This window comes from Crinia signifera, chromosome 5 (assembly GCF_055691185.1).
Source record: "Crinia signifera chromosome 5, ASM5569118v1, whole genome shotgun sequence".
Taxonomy (NCBI): domain Eukaryota; kingdom Metazoa; phylum Chordata; class Amphibia; order Anura; family Myobatrachidae; genus Crinia; species Crinia signifera.
Genome location: NC_139221.1, coordinates 321,003,820 through 321,023,870, shown reverse-complemented (window position 1 = coordinate 321,023,870; position 20,051 = coordinate 321,003,820). Strand labels below are relative to the sequence as shown.

General features: G+C 46.6%; 1 long non-coding RNA gene across 1 annotated transcript in view; it reads right to left on the bottom strand.

Moving 5' to 3' along the window:
• The window catches only part of LOC146079778 (uncharacterized), a 143,601-nt gene that overhangs the window by 118,938 nt on the left and 4,612 nt on the right, over positions 1 to 20,051 (bottom strand). The gene's annotated exons all lie outside the window — the stretch shown is intronic.

Genomic DNA, 20,051 nt, shown 5'->3' with positions numbered 1-20,051 from the left:
GAGAGAAAGAGAGAGACACATATTTCAGAACTCAGAAGTGATATCAGTGGCTTCAATTAATGTTTTTAAAATTGCAGGGGAGGAGAAGTGCCCCCTTGGGAGCAGGAGCCCGGCGGCAGATGACTCCATTGTCTCCCAGAGTTCTGCCTCTGGACAGAGATGCAAACCCCAACTATGGAGCGTGTGCAGTGTTAACGACTGCATAACTGACTTACATGTATCTCTGAACTGACCTTGTTAGCATCACTTGTGCTAAAATACTGCAGACAAAGATGTTGACCTATTGATTGCCTACCAAGACACTGTAGACATGTCCATTCACAACCTGTCTAATGCTGAGTACACATTGGACGATTCCCATGGTTGCCGTTATATTTAACCATATCGGCTGTGCGGCTGGAGAATGATATTGTACATACACACTGACCGATATCATTTAAGATATCGGTCAGTGATGTCACCCCCCCCCCCCACTCCATACATCAGGGGTGGGGAACCTCAGGCCCAGGGGCCGTATGTGGCCCCCATAGCCGGTCTGAGTGGCCCGCCCGGCAGCTTTGCCAGGAGTCAAGTACAGGGGAATTCTCGTAAGAGGTCCATAATTTTTGCGAGATTACTCTTAATCAACAGCAGCCGGAGACTGTCAGTCCTATTCAGCGGCAGCCGACCGGAGCGTGGGACGGCTGCAGCAGGACAATTTGTAAGATACATTTTTCCATATAGCCCCCGAAGGATTTTTTCCCCATACAAACGGCCCTTGGCACAAAAAAGGTTCCCCACCCCTGCCGTACATGTACATGCAGTCGCTGACAATATTTTCAGATAGTGCTGCATGTACAGACAACAGAGGGTCATTTATCCAAATTGACCGTACACAGTGGATGACATATACAAGATATCGTCAACGATACCATCCATATCATTGACGATATTTATCGCCCAGTGGGTACCCAGCATTAGACTTGTTAATTAGGAAACCTAAAATGTAATAAAATGCATAGGAGCATTTTTATGTCTTCCTTAGAGTTATGGAAATATAATAATAAGTCATCTGCAAATGAAGAGACTTTTATTTCCCTAATACCTATAGTGATGCTTTGCCAACTGAAGATGTTAAGGAAATGCCTCGTTAAAGGATCTAAAGCTTTATTACAAAGTAAAGCTGATAAGTGGCAGATTGGTCTAATGTGGGAATGGATGGTACTGGGAATGGATGGTACTAAGGCCGATACAAAGTCCAAAAGACCTGAATACAGTCAGCCCCAGATCCCTATATGTTTGATACCTATAGTAGATTGGACCATGGTACTCTATCAAATGCATGCTAGACATCACAGCTAACTTAGTTATATGGGTATACTGTACTTTATAGCCAACATTGAGGGTCATTCAGATGAGGTTGTCCTTCCTACTCAGAGGCGTAAGTTCATCCCAGATGCCCAGAGGCAAGCCGTAGTTTGGTGCCGTCCCCATTTTAAAAAGGAAAACAAGTATGTATGTGTGTGTGTTGTACATATATATCTATATATATATCTATCTATATATCTATATAGATAGATATATAGATAGATATATTGTCACGCTAGGGGTACCTTGTGGATCTGTCTGAGGCCTGGAGGTTGAGTGTTTGCGACTTGAAGGAGACTGGAGAACAGCAGGTTTGATATAACTCTTTATTGTAGCACCAACATGAGGAGGCAAGACCATAAATGAAACTGCAGGCCGAAGAACCCAGTGGAATACCTGGGTAACAACTGAAAGTCCAGAATGATGGGACTAGTCCCAGAGTCTCTGTTGGCTTACTGGGGAAACTGGTGACTGGCTGCGGGTGCCGACAGCAGGGTGGAGAAGCGTCAGCAGGCACGGAAGACTGGCAGTAGGTGCGGATGCAGACAACAGGATGGTGAAGCGTCAGCAGCCACGGGAGACTGGCAGTAGGTGCGGATGCAGACAGCAGGATGGTGAAGCGTCAGCAGACACGGAGGACTGGCAGTAGGTGCGGATGCAGACAGCAGGATGGTGAAGCGTCAGCAGGCACGGAGGACTGGCAGTAGGTGTATCTGGACGACAACAGGAGTGAAGATGAGTCAACAGGCCCGGGGTGCTGGCAGCAGGTGCAGCTAGTCGACAACAGGAGTGCAGATGTGTCAACAGGCACGCAGGGCTGGCAGCAGGTGCAGCTGGACCACAGCAGGAGTGGAGATGTGTCAACAGACACGCAGGGCTGGCAACAGGTGCAGCTGGTCGACAGCAGGAGTGGAGATGTGTCAACAGACACGCAGGGCTGGCAGCAGGTGCAGCTGGTCGACAGCAGGAGTGGAGATGTGTCAACAGACACGCAGGGCTGGCAACAGGTGCAGCTGGTCGACAGCAGGAGTGGAGATGTGTCAACAGACACGCAGGGCTGGCAGCAGGTGCAGCTGGTCGACAGCAGGAGTGGAGATGTGTCAACAGACACGCAGGGCTGGCAGCAGGTGCAGCTGGTCGACAGCAGGAGTGGAGATGTGTCAACAGGCACGCAGGGCTGGCAGCAGGTGCAGCTGGTCGACAGCAGGAGTGGAGATGTGTCAACAGGCACGCAGGGCTGGCAGCAGGTGCAGCTGGACCACAGCAGGAGTGGGGATGTGTCAACAGACACGCAGGGCTGGCAACAGGTGCAGCTGGTCGACAGCAGGAGTGGAGATTCTGGAGACTGTAGCAAAACCTGAAAGGGCTGGAGGCAGAGTGCAATTTGCAAAGTCCAGGAAACAGATGTAAAGCTGTAAGGGCTGGGAGCAGAATGCAAATGCAGGTATCCAGGTATCAGGTGTTGAACTGCAGGTAACGAAGACAGGAATCAGGGATCTCACAGAGTAAGGACAGGAGCACAGGCTGAAGCTTCCTCCCAAGGGATTGACAACAAAGCACTGGTGCTTGTATGCCCCAGAGGGCTCTGCTTTATCCCCCAGGATAGATCTTGATTGGAGGAGTTGAACTGGGGCTCTGAACCATTGGCTGGCTACAACAACATGGCGGCGCCCGGACTGGAGACAAACAACCTTGGCTGGCTCTCATGCTGGATGCGCGTGCTGCAGGCCCCAGGAAGATGGTCGCGGCCGGAAGACCTAGACGCCGCGCTCCCCGTCCTGCACCCAGACGGATGGCCCGCAGGCCCTGCCGCCGGAGATGAACAGGTGAGCGGCGCGTCCTAACAGCGGCCGTGACAGCACCCCCCCCTTTTGAAGTGGACTCTGGACACTTCCATGGTTTTCTTGGATATTGTTGATGAAACTTACGGACCAAAGTGGGAGCATTGACGCGAGCAGCATCCACCCAGGATCGTTCCTCTGGACCGAAGCCTTTCCAGTCTACCAGATATTGGACTTGCCCTGAACGAACTCTTGAGTCCACAATTTTTTTAATTTCAAAAGCAACATCATGATGAGCCTGAGGCTGAGGAGACTTGGGTACTTTATTCTGGAATCGATTTAATATCAATGGTCTTAATAACGAGATGTGGAATGTATTTGAAATTTTCAAAGAACGAGGCAACTGTAACTTATAAGCCAAAGGCGAGATCACAGTAGTTACTGTATATGGCCCAATGAATCGAGGTGCAAACTTCATAGACGGGACTTTGAGTCTAATATTTTTGGTGGAGAGCCAAACTCTGTCTCCTACCTTGAGTTTCGGAGCTGCCCGTCTGTGCCGATCAGAGAATTTCTTGTAACGTTGGGAGGCTTTCTCTAATGAAACATGAACATTCCTCCAGATGTTTGAGAAAAACCGGACAGACGAGTTAACTGCTGGTATGTCAAAAACAGGAAGATTTTGGAATTCTGGAACACGTGGGTTACGACCATAGACAATGAAGAAGGGAGTCTTTTCGGTGGAGGAATGATAAGAGTTGTTATGTGCAAATTCGGCCCAAGGCAGAAGCTCCTTCCAATTGTCTTGCGAGGAGGACAGATACAGACGTAAAAAGGCCTCCAAATCTTGATTTACTCTTTCTGTTTGGCCATTGGATTGCGGATGATAGGATGAGGAAAAGTTCAGCTTTACCTGTAAAGCACTACACAACGCTCTCCAAAACTTTGATACAAATTGTACCCCTCTGTCAGATACAATTTCTCTCGGAAGACCATGTAGACGGAATATTTCAGCTATGAATATTTGAGCTAATATAGGAGCAGACGGAAGGCCTTTTAGTGGAACGAAATGAGCCATCTTGGAAAAACGGTCAATGACGACCCAGATCGTGTTGAACCCTTGTGAAAGAGGCAGATCGGTGACAAAGTCCATCGATATGTGTGACCAGGGTGATTTAGGTATAGACAATGGTTGGAGAAGACCAGCTGGTGCTTGACGAGAAGACTTGTGACGAGAACACTGGGTACAGGATGCTATGAAGTCAGTGACATCTTTCCTCATGGACGGCCACCAGTACACTCTTTTAATGAATTATAAAGTTTTCTTTACACCACAGTGACCAGAAAAACGAGAGGAGTGTGCCCACTGTAGCAAAGATGATCTGAGTCCAGTATCAACAAAAGTCTTTCCTCTAGGAATGGATACTACAGCAGTCTTAGCAAACACTGTAGGGCTTAGAACTGGGCTTATGGTACGATCTTCAGTAGAGGATGTGAAAGATCTGGAGAGTGCATCCGCTTTGCCATTTTGAGACCCAGGACGGAAAGATAAAACAAACTCGAATCTTGTAAAGAATAAGGCCCATCGGGCTAGTCTGGGGTTCAGACACTGGGCGTTCTGCAAATACAACAAGTTCTTATGATCTGTAATGACGGATATAGGAAACTTAGCCCCTTCCAACAGGTACCGCCATTCTTCAAAGGCCAATTTAATGGCTAGTAATTCTTGTTCACCAATGGGGTAGTTCATCTCGGCTGGCAGAAACTTCCTGGAGAAGAACCCACATGGGTGTAGGTGACCGTCCTCAGACTTCTGTGAAAGTACAGCTCCAACCCCAACAGAAGAGGCATCTACCTCCAGAATAAACGGGCGAGAACAATCGGGCTGCAGAAGAATTGGAGCTGAAGTGAATACACTTTTTAGTTGCTGAAACGCTGCCACCGCTTCGGGAGACCACTTGGCAGGATTGGCTCCTTTGTGAGTCAAAGCCGTGATGGGACAAATGATGGAAGAAAAATTTTTGATGAATTTCCTATAATAATTGGAAAATCCAATGAAGCGTTGAACAGCTTTTAGGGTATGAGGTTGTGGCCAATCAAGGACTGCTTGCACTTTAGAAGGATCCATGCTTAATCCGGTACCCGAGATGATGTAACCAAGGAAGGGAACTGAAGATCTCTCAAACTCACATTTCTCCAGTTTGCAGTATAGCTGGTTGGATCGCAATCGCTGTAACACTTCTTTCACATGCTGACGGTGTTCCGGAATATTCTGAGAAAAAATAAGAATGTCATCGAGATAAACAACCACGGAATAATACAGTAAATCACGGAATAATTCATTCATGAATTCTTGGAATACTGCTGGAGCATTGCTGAGACCAAACGGCATAACAAGGTACTCGTAGTGACCGTCTCTAGTATTAAAAGCTGTTTTCCACTCATCGCCTGCTCAGATACGGATAAGGTTATAAGCTCCTCTGAGATCCAATTTGGTGAAGACTTTAGCCCCTTTGATTCGGTCAAACAACTCAGTCACCAAGGGTAATGGGTACTTGTTTTTGACTGTGATGTTATTCAGTCCTCTATAATCAATACAGGGCCTCAGACCTCCATCTTTCTTTTTAACGAAAAAGAATCCGGCTCCTGCTGGAGACGTAGAAGGCCGAATGAAGCCTTTTAATAGGTTCTCTTTAATATACTGGGACATGGCTTCCGTCTCTGGAAGAGAGAGTGGATAGGTTCGGCCCTTTGGAGGCATTTTACCTGGAATAAGGTCGATGGGACAGTCCCAGCGCCGATGCGGAGGTAATTTGTCGGCTGAACCTTTACAGAAGACGTCGGAGAAGGCTTGATAGGCTTGAGGAAGAAGATCAGGAGATGTAGGCGAGGTGGACTGGATACGCACTAATCCGGGAAGACAGGTATGAAGGCAGTTCGTACCCCAGGACAGAACCTCCATAGAACCCCAATTAATGTTCGGAGAATGTTGCTGGAGCCACGGAAACCCCAATACTACAGGGTGGTTCGCTTTAGGAATAATGAAAAAAGATAATTCTTCCTGATGCAACGCCCCAACCTGAATCTTGATGGGCAGAGTCCGATGAGTGATGGAGGCTTGAGGAATAAGACTCCCATCTACGGCAGATAACTGGAGTGGCTGCGAAAGTTCTTGAGAGTCCAAACCATGATAGGACACAAACTGGGCTGAAATAAAGTTGGCGGCTGCCCCAGAGTCCAGTAAAGCAGATACTGCGAGTGAACCGTTGGGTAACACAATCTGTATGGATAGCAAAGAGTCGGACTTGATTGGAGAAGTTTCTACTCGTCCTAGATTGGCCTCTCCACAACCAACTAGGACCGGGAGTTTAACGGACGACGGGTACATTTGGCTAACAGATGACCTGATTCCCCACAATACAGGCATAGATTCTGTCGCCGTCTTCTCTGGCGCTCTTCGGGAGTTAGGCGAGTATGGTTGATCTGCATAGGCTCATCAGAAGAATTTGGAAGAGGAGGAGGACCTGGGCGAGGAGAAACGGGGATAGACTTGCCTCGCTCTTGCCGAGATCTCTCTAGCTGACGCTCTCGAAAACGAAGGTCCAACCTATTGCAGAGCGATATGACCTCACCCAGCGTGGTGGGAAGATCTCGGGTGGCTAATTCGTCCTTCATGCGTTCTGATAACCCTGCCAAGAAAGTGGAAATTAGAGCTTCCTCATTCCATTTCAGTTCAGATGCCACAGTTTGAAAGTGGATAACATATTGAGAAACGGAGCGGGAGCCCTGACGAATCCGCAGGATTTCTGAAGCGGCAGAGGATACTCGTCCAGGTTCGTCAAAAATTTTTCTGAATTGAGAAATAAAGTCAGAGTACTTGGAGAGTAAAGGATCATTTCTTTCCCAGAGTGGGGAGACCCAGTCCAATGCAGAATCCGACAATAAGGAGACAATAAAAGCCACTTTAACACGATCAGAAGGAAAGTTCATTGGTTGCAGGGAAAAATGCACTTCACATTGATTGATAAACCCCCGGCAGGTACGAGGGGTACCATTATATTTAGAAGGGGTAGACAATCGTAGAGAAGGGGAGACAGTCTGTGGAGAAGGATTTGAGGCTTGCCCTTGAGAAATGCCTTGGAGCGCTTGAGTAACTTGCTGCTGGGATTCCTCCAGTGCTCGCAGTCGAGCGACCACATTTTGAAAGAACCCCTGGCTGGCGGACGGATCCATTGGGCCAGTGCTTACTGTCATGCTAGGGGTACCTTGTGGATCTGTCTGAGGCCTGGAGGTTGAGTGTTTGCGACTTGAAGGAGACTGGAGAACAGCAGGTTTGATATAACTCTTTATTGTAGCACCAACATGAGGAGGCAAGACCATAAATGAAACTGCAGGCCGAAGAACCCAGTGGAATACCTGGGTAACAACTGAAAGTCCAGAATGATGGGACTAGTCCCAGAGTCTCTGTTGGCTTACTGGGGAAACTGGTGACTGGCTGCGGGTGCTGACAGCAGGGTGGAGAAGCGTCAGCAGGCACGGAAGACTGGCAGTAGGTGCGGATGCAGACAACAGGATGGTGAAGCGTCAGCAGGCACGGGAGACTGGCAGTAGGTGCGGATGCAGACAGCAGGATGGTGAAGCGTCAGCAGACACGGAGGACTGGCAGTAGGTGCGGATGCAGACAGCAGGATGGTGAAGCGTCAGCAGGCACGGAGGACTGGCAGTAGGTGTATCTGGACGACAACAGGAGTGAAGATGAGTCAACAGGCCCGGGGTGCTGGCAGCAGGTGCAGCTAGTCGACAACAGGAGTGCAGATGTGTCAACAGGCACGCAGGGCTGGCAGCAGGTGCAGCTGGACCACAGCAGGAGTGGAGATGTGTCAACAGACACGCAGGGCTGGCAACAGGTGCAGCTGGTCGACAGCAGGAGTGGAGATGTGTCAACAGACACGCAGGGCTGGCAGCAGGTGCAGCTGGTCGACAGCAGGAGTGGAGATGTGTCAACAGACACGCAGGGCTGGCAACAGGTGCAGCTGGTCGACAGCAGGAGTGGAGATGTGTCAACAGACACGCAGGGCTGGCAGCAGGTGCAGCTGGTCGACAGCAGGAGTGGAGATGTGTCAACAGACACGCAGGGCTGGCAGCAGGTGCAGCTGGTCGACAGCAGGAGTGGAGATGTGTCAACAGGCACGCAGGGCTGGCAGCAGGTGCAGCTGGTCGACAGCAGGAGTGGAGATGTGTCAACAGGCACGCAGGGCTGGCAGCAGGTGCAGCTGGACCACAGCAGGAGTGGAGATGTGTCAACAGACACGCAGGGCTGGCAACAGGTGCAGCTGGTCGACAGCAGGAGTGGGGATGTGTCAACAGACACGCAGGGCTGGCAACAGGTGCAGCTGGTCGACAGCAGGAGTGGAGATTCTGGAGACTGTAGCAAAACCTGAAAGGGCTGGAGGCAGAGTGCAATTTGCAAAGTCCAGGAAACAGATGTAAAGCTGTAAGGGCTGGGAGCAGAATGCAAATGCAGGTATCCAGGTATCAGGTGTTGAACTGCAGGTAACGAAGACAGGAATCAGGGATCTCACAGAGCAAGGACAGGAGCACAGGCTGAAGCTTCCTCCCAAGGGATTGACAACAAAGCACTGGCGCTTGTATGCCCCAGAGGGCTCTGCTTTATCCCCCAGGATAGATCTTGATTGGAGGAGTTGAACTGGGGCTCTGAACCATTGGCTGGCTACAACAACATGGCGGCGCCCGGACTGGAGACAAACAACCTTGGCTGGCTCTCATGCTGGATGCGCGTGCTGCAGGCCCCAGGAAGATGGTCGCGGCCGGAAGACCTAGACGCCGCGCTCCCCGTCCTGCACCCAGACGGATGGCCCGCAGGCCCTGCCGCCGGAGATGAACAGGTGAGCGGCGCGTCCTAACAGCGGCCGTGACATATATATATCTATCTATATATCTATATATATATATATATAGGGGGTGCAGGATAGCGGCACTCACGTCACATCAAATAATCAAACTGGAGTCTGTACTTGCATCATCAACGTTTCGCTAACTTTATTAGCGTCTTCAGGATAAGTATAAACATTAAAATCGCTCACCTTAAATAAGGAGAATCACCCATGTGCAAACAGACGCCGGAACCCGCCTCCGCCTCCGGCCACTACGTCAAGGGGCGGGGCTTCACGTCAGGGTTCGACGATGAACGTGTGACGTCATCGCGCTCACAGGCGCTAGAGACAAAAGTGTATAGAGGCACCATCACCATGCAAAGCAATGCACAAATGTAGCACTAGAGGGAAGAACAGGAAAAAACAGAATATTATACGTATTATTATAGACATAGTACAGTACAACACAATATAACCATATATATTAGAGACCAGTATAGCTTTAAAGTACATCTGGATGCAATGCAATATGTTCTTTATAAAAAACACGACAGAGAAATATTTTCATTTAACCCTTTAGGGCTAATAACATCCAAATGATGTATCCAAAAGTTTTCCTTGCGAATTAATGCTAAATTTCTATCACCACCCCTTCTCATGGGTGGGATATGGTCAACCATTCTGTATTTAATACAGGAGATGGCATGTTTTTTCTCTGCGAAATGGCGAGCCACAGGTTGCTCACTTGTGCCAGTCTCAATGGCAGCACGTATGGCAGACCTGTGGTAAACAACCTTTGATAAACAACATGAGTAGAATTACAATCCAGGCTGATTTTATATAATTTACCCGAATGCGGGTGATAAAAAGAGTCGCCAGGTATCATGTATTTACATGTGGCGCAAGCACATCTAATACAGCCCATCTTCGGTTGTGATAAGAAGTGTTCTTTTCTAATTTTGCCTAGGCCTGTCACATCCGCTTTGACCAAATGATCTCTTAAGTTTTTATTTCTTTTATAGCAGGGCATGATGTTGTATTCACTCAAATGTAGTGCTGGGTCACTAGTAATTAATGGCCAGTTTCTTTTAACTACATTAGTAATATTATTGGATGCTGAGTTAAATCTGCTAACATATGGCATTTTATTGGTCAAGGGTTCTTTAATGCGTTTAGTTAGAAGGTCCTGGCGGGGTCTAGAAAGTGCTTTATCTCTATTTTTCATAAGGGATTTTTTATCATATCCCCGATCTTGAAATTTAACTATCAGATCATCCACCTGTTTAGTTGCATTAACAATATTATCATTAATTCTACATGTCCTGATCATTTGAGAGAAGGGGAGACCAAGCTTCAATTTTTCAGGATGACAACTAGATCTATGTAAAAAAGAATTCCTATCGGTTGATTTGATGTACACAGTAGTCTGTATGACAGAATTTACACATTTGATGGCTACATCCAAAAAATTTGTAGAAAATTGGTCCATGTTCATGGTGAATTTCACCGGACTGTTAGAAGAATTATGGGTATCAATCAGATTTCTAAAAACATCTGCATCCCCAGTCCATATGACGAACAGGTCGTCAATAAAGCGTGAAAAAAATTGGATCTGGGTACTGATAGAAACATCAGAAAAAAATATGTCATCTTCCACCATGAACATGTAACAATTAGCGTAGCTCGGAGCCACAGAAGACCCCATAGCACACCCGAGGAGTTGTAGATAAAATCTACCATCAAATAAAAAGTAATTTTTAGTAAGTATAAATGACAATAAGTCCATAAAGAATTCAATGTATCCCTCAGAAAAAGTACCCTCAGCTTAAAAAAGCCGTTTCACTGCAAGCATACCGGAATGGTGGGGTATGATTGTATACAAGCTTGATACATCAAGACACACCATCCACGCACCTGGTGGTAGTGTGCCCACTGCACCAAGCTTGTTCAGGAACATGGTAGTATCCAGAAGGAAATGTTCATGTTTCTGGATAAGCGGCTGTAGTACTGAGTCAAGGTACACTGAAGATGGTTGTGACAGGGATCCTCTAGCAGATATTATGGGGCGTCCTGGGGGTGGGACTATCCCCTTATGGACTTTAGGTAAAGTGTACATCAATGGGGTGATAGGATATTCAGGTATCAATACATCAAATAACTCATTAGATATGATCTTCATATCTCTGTATTGAAGCAGTAATTGCATTAACTCTTTTTTAAAAGCCATGGTCGGGTCACCTTGTAGCATCTTATACGTTTTGTCATCGGACAATTGCCGATAAATTTCATTCTTGTAGTCCTGCAAATCTTGTAGGACTATCGCCCCACCTTTATCGGCTGGGCGTATAATTAAATTCTCATTTGTAGATAGCTGTTTCAAGGCGTTTCTTTCCAATGGTGTTAAATTAGGGAATGTAATAGATTGTTGTTGTACTATCTTCTTGGTATCATGTTTTATCACTCTAGAGAAAGTTTTGACAGTAAATATATATAGTATATATATATATATAGAGAGAGAGATATGTATATATATATATATAAATCCAGCAGGGGGATGTCACTCGAATTTAATGATAAACAACAAGAGGCAAAGGTTTGGTCAACGTTTCAGGGGGCTTCCCCTTTTATCAAGACCTGAACAAAGTATGCAAAAATAACATATATATAGAGAGACTTACAATTATGTGCACCCGACACCTTGGCCACGCAGCCCGTCTGGGGTCCGGTGACGTCACTCATGCGCGTCCGCGCTGACCGCCGGTCACCCCCGGGGGCGTGGCTACACCATGATGCTAGATCAACTCCATGGTAACCATGTGTTGTACGTACTCCTGTAGCCGCCTACCCGCTGGAGATTGTCCATAGGGCTGTCAGTGCTTAGTGCTGGCGGCCGGACTCCGTCGGGGGACCAGGTGTACAGGGGAGCTGAACTGCATCTGTGAAATACAAACAATCGTGTTAAATATAAACGGAACATGTAACCTGTGGACGCAGGCATTTACAGTACAGGCCAATAGGCATAGTGGGCTGAGAGAAAGACATGACATACAAACAAAATGCACAGAGCTGACATAAGATTACACACTGTACAATGCATCGATCAACTAGTAGGAGGCGTCTGCATGTTGCAGATACACACTATGCAATCTGTGCTCCAACCACTACTGACAATCCATAATGAATGCAAAAACGAAACAGTAATGTGCAATAAATGAAAAGGGATAGAGAAGGGAGAAAAGGTCATCATAAGAACGCAGTATATGAAAGCATCTCATTGAGTCCCTTAGGGTGCACTGTTTGCAGAGTGTGAATCCACAGGGTCTCTTTGAGGGACGGCAGTGAGGGATCCTGTGCAACAATAGGCCATATCGCTTTGGCTCTACGCATCAATTTAGTACTTGAGGTGGTGAACTCTTGAGTCCATACTATGGAATCTTTGGGAGCTTTTATTTGTTTTCCCAAAAGTGCTTCCTGTCTTGACATCGCTAAGGCTTTAGACTTAGCTTCCACCAGCGATTTGTAGTTATATCCTCTTTTGAGGAATTTTAAGAGCATGCCTTCCATTTGTATGTCTGTATCTTTTGGATCGCTGCAAATCCGCCTCACCCGCAGGAATTGTGAATATGGTAGGGACTTCTTAAGGGACTCTGGATGGTGACTGGATCCTTGTAACAATGTATTCCTGTCGGTAATCTTGTAAAACATGGAGCTAGAAAGGTTTCCTCTGTGGTCTTGGGTGATTCTTACGTCCAGGTAGTGTACTGTGTCGTAACTGCATTCATGTGTCAATTTGCTCGGACAATCCAACTTATTGATATTTTCAATAAGCGTTTCAAACGCCACTTGTGACCCCTTCCATAGTAGAAAGATATCGTCTATATATCTCGTATATCCCCCAATTAGAGAGGATACAGATGGGTCAATAAAAAAGAATTCATTCTCCACTTCGAACATATAAATATTCGCGAAGCTTGGAGCGACGCATGATCCCATCGCACACCCCGCGTTCTGAATAAAGATCTCACCGTTGAAAAGAAAGTAATTTCTAGTGAGTGTCAACTCTAAGAGTTGCATAAACACTGACATATCAGGACCATTATAATTGATGTTATTTGAAAGGAAACGTCTAATGGCTTGTATCCCTGCAGCTTGCGGGATGCTCGTATATAAGCTGGATACGTCTATAGTGCAAAGCAGGACCCTTTCTTGTGCAGAGGACCAGGATTGTAATTTAAGAAGGAATGCCGTGGTGTCTTTCAGAAATCTAGGGTGTACCTGGATCAGAGGCTGCAGGAAGTGATCCAAATATTTTTAAATGTCATAATATAAGGAATCCCTAGCGGCTATAATGGGCCTTCCAGGGGGTCTTACAGGGTCCTTATGCATTTTCGGAATCGTATACAATGCCGGGATTTTAGGATATTCCTTTTGTAAAGCATCACGAACCGTGCTTGTCATCAGCTGGTTATTGACTGCGTCTCCCAGAATCGCATCCAGTTCCCTTTTGAAGGTGTCAGTAGGGTCTTTGGGTAATTTTCTGTAGACTGTGTCATCAGACAGCTGTCGATTAATCTCTGCTATGTACGTTCCCAGGTCTTGCACAACAATTCCTCCGCCCTTATCAGAAGGGCGTATAATGATGTCCTTATATGTTCCCAAATTTTTCAGTGCTTGGCGTTCAGAGGTGGATAAGTTGTTAGTCGTGGAATGCTGGTGCTGGTCATTGTTCACAATGGCCAGATTCATATGTTCTGTGAAACATCTAATGTTTCTATTACCTGTGGAAGGAGTAAACGTGGATTTTTTTCTTACTGCTGGTGCCTGAGTAGTGGAAGATGCATTTTTCCCAAAGTGTTCACGGAGTTTCATACGTCTATCGAATTTGAAAAGATCAATCTTATCCTGAAAACTGTTGGCATGGTATGTGGGCACAAAAGACAAACCTAAGTTCAGTACCTTGCGTTCCTCTGTTGACAACACTCGCGACGACAGATTGAAGACTACATCCTCACTTTCTGTCGATTTCTTCGCCTCCCTTGCCCACTGACCTCCGCGCCTGGTGCAGGCTCGTGTCGGAGGTCCAGAGTGGCTCGTGTAGCCACCCCTAAAGGGGGGCGCTGAGAGTTGGTTTGGGGGGCACATTCTGCTTCACTGGAGGATGCTGCACCACTGGAGATCTCAGTGTCCAGGGGGAAGCGGCGTTGGCGTCTGAACTTCGGTCTGCGATCCCTTGGTTGGCCTCTGGTATAAGCCCAACTGTACACCTTCTGTTCAAGATAATCACGGTTAACCGTGTCAAATTTGGATTTCTTGAACTGTACCAGGTCCGTTTTATATTTATCAATCTGTTTAGAGATGTTGGCCAGCCAATCTTGGGTGGTGTCGTTTGTCAGTTTGTTGATATGATCTTTTTCAAATTGCTTGATTTTTTCAACAGTTATATTCAGTTCCCTACGTGACTCCTCAATGACCAGGAGTATAAGGTCAAAGGAGCAGCGGTTGAGAACTGCTGCCCACTTACGACAAAAGTCTGAGTTATAGCGACTTATCGTCGGGATGTTCCGTATCCGGAACCCCCGGGGAATTTTTTTCTCACGAAAATAATCGGAGAGTGAAACTCCGTGCAGAAAAAAGTCAGTTTCACGTTTTTTCAAACGTATCAGTTGTGCTGACAATTGTTGTAGCGAGTCTTCTCCAGCTGTAGTTTTTAAATTGTCTGAAAACAGAATACCTTCTGCTTCACTGTCGGTATGTGTTAATACCTCACCAACGGGTAACACAATATTGGGAAAGCCTAAAGAGTCATCCACAGTCGACATTCCTGGTGGCCCTGTCTATAAGAATAGATGGGCTGTAAGTGATTTAAAAACAATCAGCACAAAAACGGTGCAGAAAAAGACAGTCTTGTACAGAAAATAGGGATATCCACAAATAGGTGCCTTGACAATGGTGTATGTACACCTTAATGTATATGTCCAAAAGCGTCCGGCACTCTGTAATACACAGCAACTTGCTTCGGTGCGCATCCAGAGAAGTAATACATGTAAATCCAGCAGGGGGATGTCACTCGATATAATGATAAACAACAAGAGGCAAAGGTTTGGTCAACGTTTCAGGGGGCTTCCCCTTTTATCAAGACCTGAACAAAGTATGCAAAAATAACATATATATAGAGAGACTTACAATTATGTGCACCCGACACCTTGGCCACGCAGCCCGTCTGGGGTCCGGTGACGTCACTCATGCGCGTCCGCGCTGACCGCCGGTCACCCCCGGGGGCGTGGCTCCACCATGATGCTAGATCAACTCCATGGTAACCATGTGTTGTACGTACTCCTGTAGCCGCCTACCCGCTGGAGATTGTCCATAGGGCTGTCAGTGCTTAGTGCTGGTGGCCGGACTCCGTCGGGGGACCAGGTGTACAGGGGAGCTGAACTGCATCTGTGAAATACAAACAATCGTGTTAAATATAAGCGGAACATGACGGGGGCGGGGTCACGACGGCGTGTGTGTAATGGAGGATGACTGAGCTCTCCGGCGTCTCATGCTCCAGCGGCTAACCCCCTTATGCTGACTCCCTCCTTGATGGCTAGATTGTGATTAGAAAGCCCGCTGAGTTTACCCATTGAAAAGCGGTACCTGTTGCGCCCTGTGGATCCAGTCTGGAGTGAGCCCGTGGAGTAGTCTGTGCCGGCTGCCGCTGTAGAGAAAGTGTCCGGACTGGGAGCGTCTGTACAGCCAGCCGGGGTGACGTCATCCATCTGCGACGTCCCGAGCTGTGTGACGCATGCTGGCCGGGAGAAGGAGATAGCCGGACGGACCGGGTACAGCGTGTGGCGGGGGTACCCTGTGCTGGCTGCCGCTGCAGAGAAAGTGGCTGGACGGTGAGCGTTTGTACTACCCGCCGGGTGTATAGCCAGTCGGGGTGACGTCTTCCACCTGCGACATCCCGAGCTGGGTGACTCATGCTGGCTGGAAGAAGGAGAGAGCCGGACGGACCAGGCACAGTGTGTGGTGGGGACTGTCTCTCCGTGGCTGAATAGATACGGGCAACCAGCCAGCGGTAAAAAGTCAGAGAAACGCCATTGCTGTCGAGCTTCCCTCGAAGTTTCTGGGGTGCAGCTGTTGAAACAGGCTCGTCCCCATAAGTCCTCAGGATCCATCGCAGCTGCCTATACCAGAGGAGTGGAAGAAGTAGTCCTGCTGGAAATTGTGATACAAGGTACCAGTCTGGTGGAACAGAAGTAACAGCGCCACTTTTTGGTAAGTCCACACATACTCTATTGTGAACTGGTGAATCAGTATGTAGACATTTGCGTTCATAAAAGACTGTAAATACTATTGTCAAAACATATCTGGCCCAGTGCAGCCCTGGGGGCAGGGTCGAATGAATTAATTATAAATAGAGGTATGTGTGGTGAAGAGCAGTATACATAAAGACTGTGGAGTAAGACTGCAACTGAATATTGGCTCCATCAGGTGGTTACTAGGCTGGGTACCTGAACTGATTTACTTGCTCTGGATCTGAATAAATTTGAATAAATCTATTAAAATGGGGAAAACGGGCCAGACTTCAGCTGCCACAAGGCTGGAAAAATATGCTCGTTCACAGACGCAGGTTGCTAGCAGCTCCCGGGATAGTACTCCGCAAAATACTCCAACTAAAAGTAGTAGTGGCCCACCTCAAAAAGAGGCTACTTTACAGCAAATATTGGATGCAGTAAATTCCAGCGAATCCCGCCTATCTGAGCAGATAAACAAAGTGCAATCGGATATCATGCTAATCCGAGATGATGCCCAGAAAATCCGTGTGAGAGTGACGGAGGTAGAAACCCGAGTATCAGATTTGGAGGATAATTTGGGCCCTATTCAAACCCAGGTTAAGTCCATGTCAGGTAAACTGGTAGAAATGCAAAATAAACTATCCGACATGGAAGGGCGAATGCGTCGGAACAACATCCGCTTCATAGGCTTTGAAGAAAGGGTGGAAGGGAGCTCGCCAGAAAAATTTATTGAAGAATGGCTGAAACAAAGCCTGGGGAAAGATGCGCTATCACCCTTTTTCTCAATAGAAAGGGCACATCGGGTTCCAACTAGAGCATCGATCCCCGGTGGTCCTCCACGTACCCTAATTGTGAAAGTATTGCATTTTAGAGACCGGGACAATATTTTGAGAATAGCAAGAAGCATGGGGGACTTATGCTACAACTGCAAAAAAAATTCTGCTTTCCCCGACCTCCCCTACGAGGTACAGAAGGAGAGAGCCAGATACAGAGATATCAAGGCGAGACTCAGAGAACTGGGTATCAAGTACTCTATGATGTACCCCTCAAAATTCAGAATTGTATCTAGTGATGAGACCAAATTCTTCTTTACACCAGGGGATGCTGCGGCCTGGCTTGATAAAATCCACCCAGGTGGAAAACAATTAGCGACCAGCTAAATGAATTCTTTATTTAGGCAAAAGGCTGTGTAGTATGATTAGCGTTGAAGGGCGCTTTGTGTGGTATCATGCGTTTTTTTTTTTTTCTTATTGTATAGTCCAATATGCTAAATGTAAAGAAAATTAGAAAATGCAGATACCAATAGATATGATACAGTAGGAGAGTAAGGCGGGCCTAAATAAATAAATATCCTTGGTACATGAAGGGGGAGAACGGTGTGGGGGGGGGGGAGTGATGATTAACAGCTATAAATGGAGATGCCGGAGAGCCAGGCATGCCTATGGTGACCGATAGTTAATTGCCCTTAGAAAAAGGTGAATGATAATACGGGGTTAATTGGGAAGGGAGGTAACAGAATAGGTATGCCTAGAGGGGTAGGCTATACAGGGTGGGGGAGGGAGGAGGGGTATATGTTATGTGTTGTCAGTCTGTGTCATTTCTGTACATATAAAATGCAATCAAGAATATTTAATAAGCAAAAGAGGAGGAAGTCAAACTCATATATGGCACCCCTAACTGAAATACATGAATATCCGATAGAAATTAAATCTGTATTGATATGGTAGTGTTTCTGACTTGGAACGTGCGTGGATTAAATGAAAAAGTGAAACGCTCCCTAGTACTTAAACAATGCAAGGCCTATGCGGCAGATATAATTTGTCTCCAGGAGACTCATCTGAGTGGAGAGGGAGCATTGGCACTGAGACGACCTTGGATCGGTAGGTCGTTTCACTCTCAATTTTCCTCATCTTCCAGAGGAGTCTCCATAATGATTAAGAAAAGTATAGTATTTGAACTTATCATTTCTGAAATTGATCCGTGGGGTAGGTTTATATTCTTGGATGGTAATGTCGACTCAGTGAGATACTGTATCTTGGCAGTATACATCCCTCCTCCCTTCACATATGAGGTGTTGAGAAAGGCGGTTGACTTTGTGGCCATGCGTCCTGACAATGTTGTTATCTGCTTGGGAGACTTTAATGCAGTAATAAATCCCAGCATTGATAAGTGGAATAGTAAAAGAGGATTCCCAGATAGAAGAACAGGGTTCGCTGAGTTCATGGTTGAAGTTGACTGGTGGGATGTGTGGAGAGAGAGAAACCCAAACGCAAAGCAATTCTCATGCTATTCTCCTGTCCATGGGACCTTTTCGAGAATCGATGTCATCTTTGCCTCAAGAAATCTGTTGAGGAATATCACCTCGATAGAATATAAGGCGCGAGGGATCTCCGATCATTCACCAGTGTTGATGCGGATAGACACCGATTCCCGAGAGGGTTGTAGATATTGGAGGCTTCATCCATCGTGGCTTGCCCAGATCAGCAATACAGAAGAAGTAGGGGTTGTGGTAGATGGTTTTTTCAGGGATAACATGCATTCAGCGAGCCCAACAGTGGTATGGGATTCCTTCAAAGCTTTTTATAGAGGAATCTTGATGAAAAAAATAGCCCAAGTTAAAAGGCAATGTCGGGAGGAAGCACTGATATTAGAAGCCAAAACAATGGAACTAGAGCAGAGATTCCTATGTGAACAGACTGAACCAATAAGAATAGAATGGTTAGAGGCACAAAAAGGGTGGGTAGAACATCTACAAATTATGAATAATCATAGATTATTAAAAAACTCACATAAACGCTATTTAAATACTGACAAGGCAGGTCAATATATGGCCTATCTTTCTAAAATTGATAAGCCCTCAAATACGGTAAATAAAATTTATTCAGGTACAGGGGACCTGCGGACGACCGCACCAGAAATTGCTGAGGTATTCATGGGTCATTTTGGCGAAGTTTATAAATCTAAACTAAATTTTGGGGGCAGGGATATAGCGAATTACTTAAATAATATCAATTTACCCTCCCTATCCCAGCAGGAAAAGAAAGTATTGGACGCCCCTCTTACTATTGAGGAAGTCGAGCTTGCGATCGAATCCCTATCGACGGGCAAAGCCCCGGGGATAGACAGACTACCTGGAGAGTTCTATAAGAAGTTTGGGGGGACTCTAGCTCCAAAATTATTGCAGTTTTTCCAGGAAATGGAGATTGAGGGGAGATTAGCGAAATCCATGACAGAGGCTATTATCACTGTCATCCCCAAAAGCGGCAAGGACCCCTCGCTAGTAGATTCGTACAGGCCAATCTCCCTGATCACGACTGACGCCAAGATTTTGGCAACTAGGCTTGGTGGCGTGGTCGGGAAGATTGTCCACCCGGATCAAACCGGATTTATGAGTGGTACGTCCACAGCTATCAATCTGCGTAGAGTGTTTACCTATCTCCAGACAGCTGACACCGCTGGAAAAAGCATAGCGATCGCATCTTTTGACGCGAATAAAGCCTTTGATTCGGTGGAGTGGCTGTATCTAAGATCAGCATTGTCGGCATTTGGGTTAGGTCCTAGGTTCATAAATTGGGTCTTTTTACTATATCAGTCTCCAAGGGCTAGAATTTCAATTAATGGCTATGTCTCTGAATCATTCCCACTGTTTAGGGGCACCCGTCAAGGTTGCCCCCTTTCACCGTTGTTATTTGCCATTGCCATCGAGCCAATGGCCTGTAAATTAAGAGCAATGTTATGCAACGAGG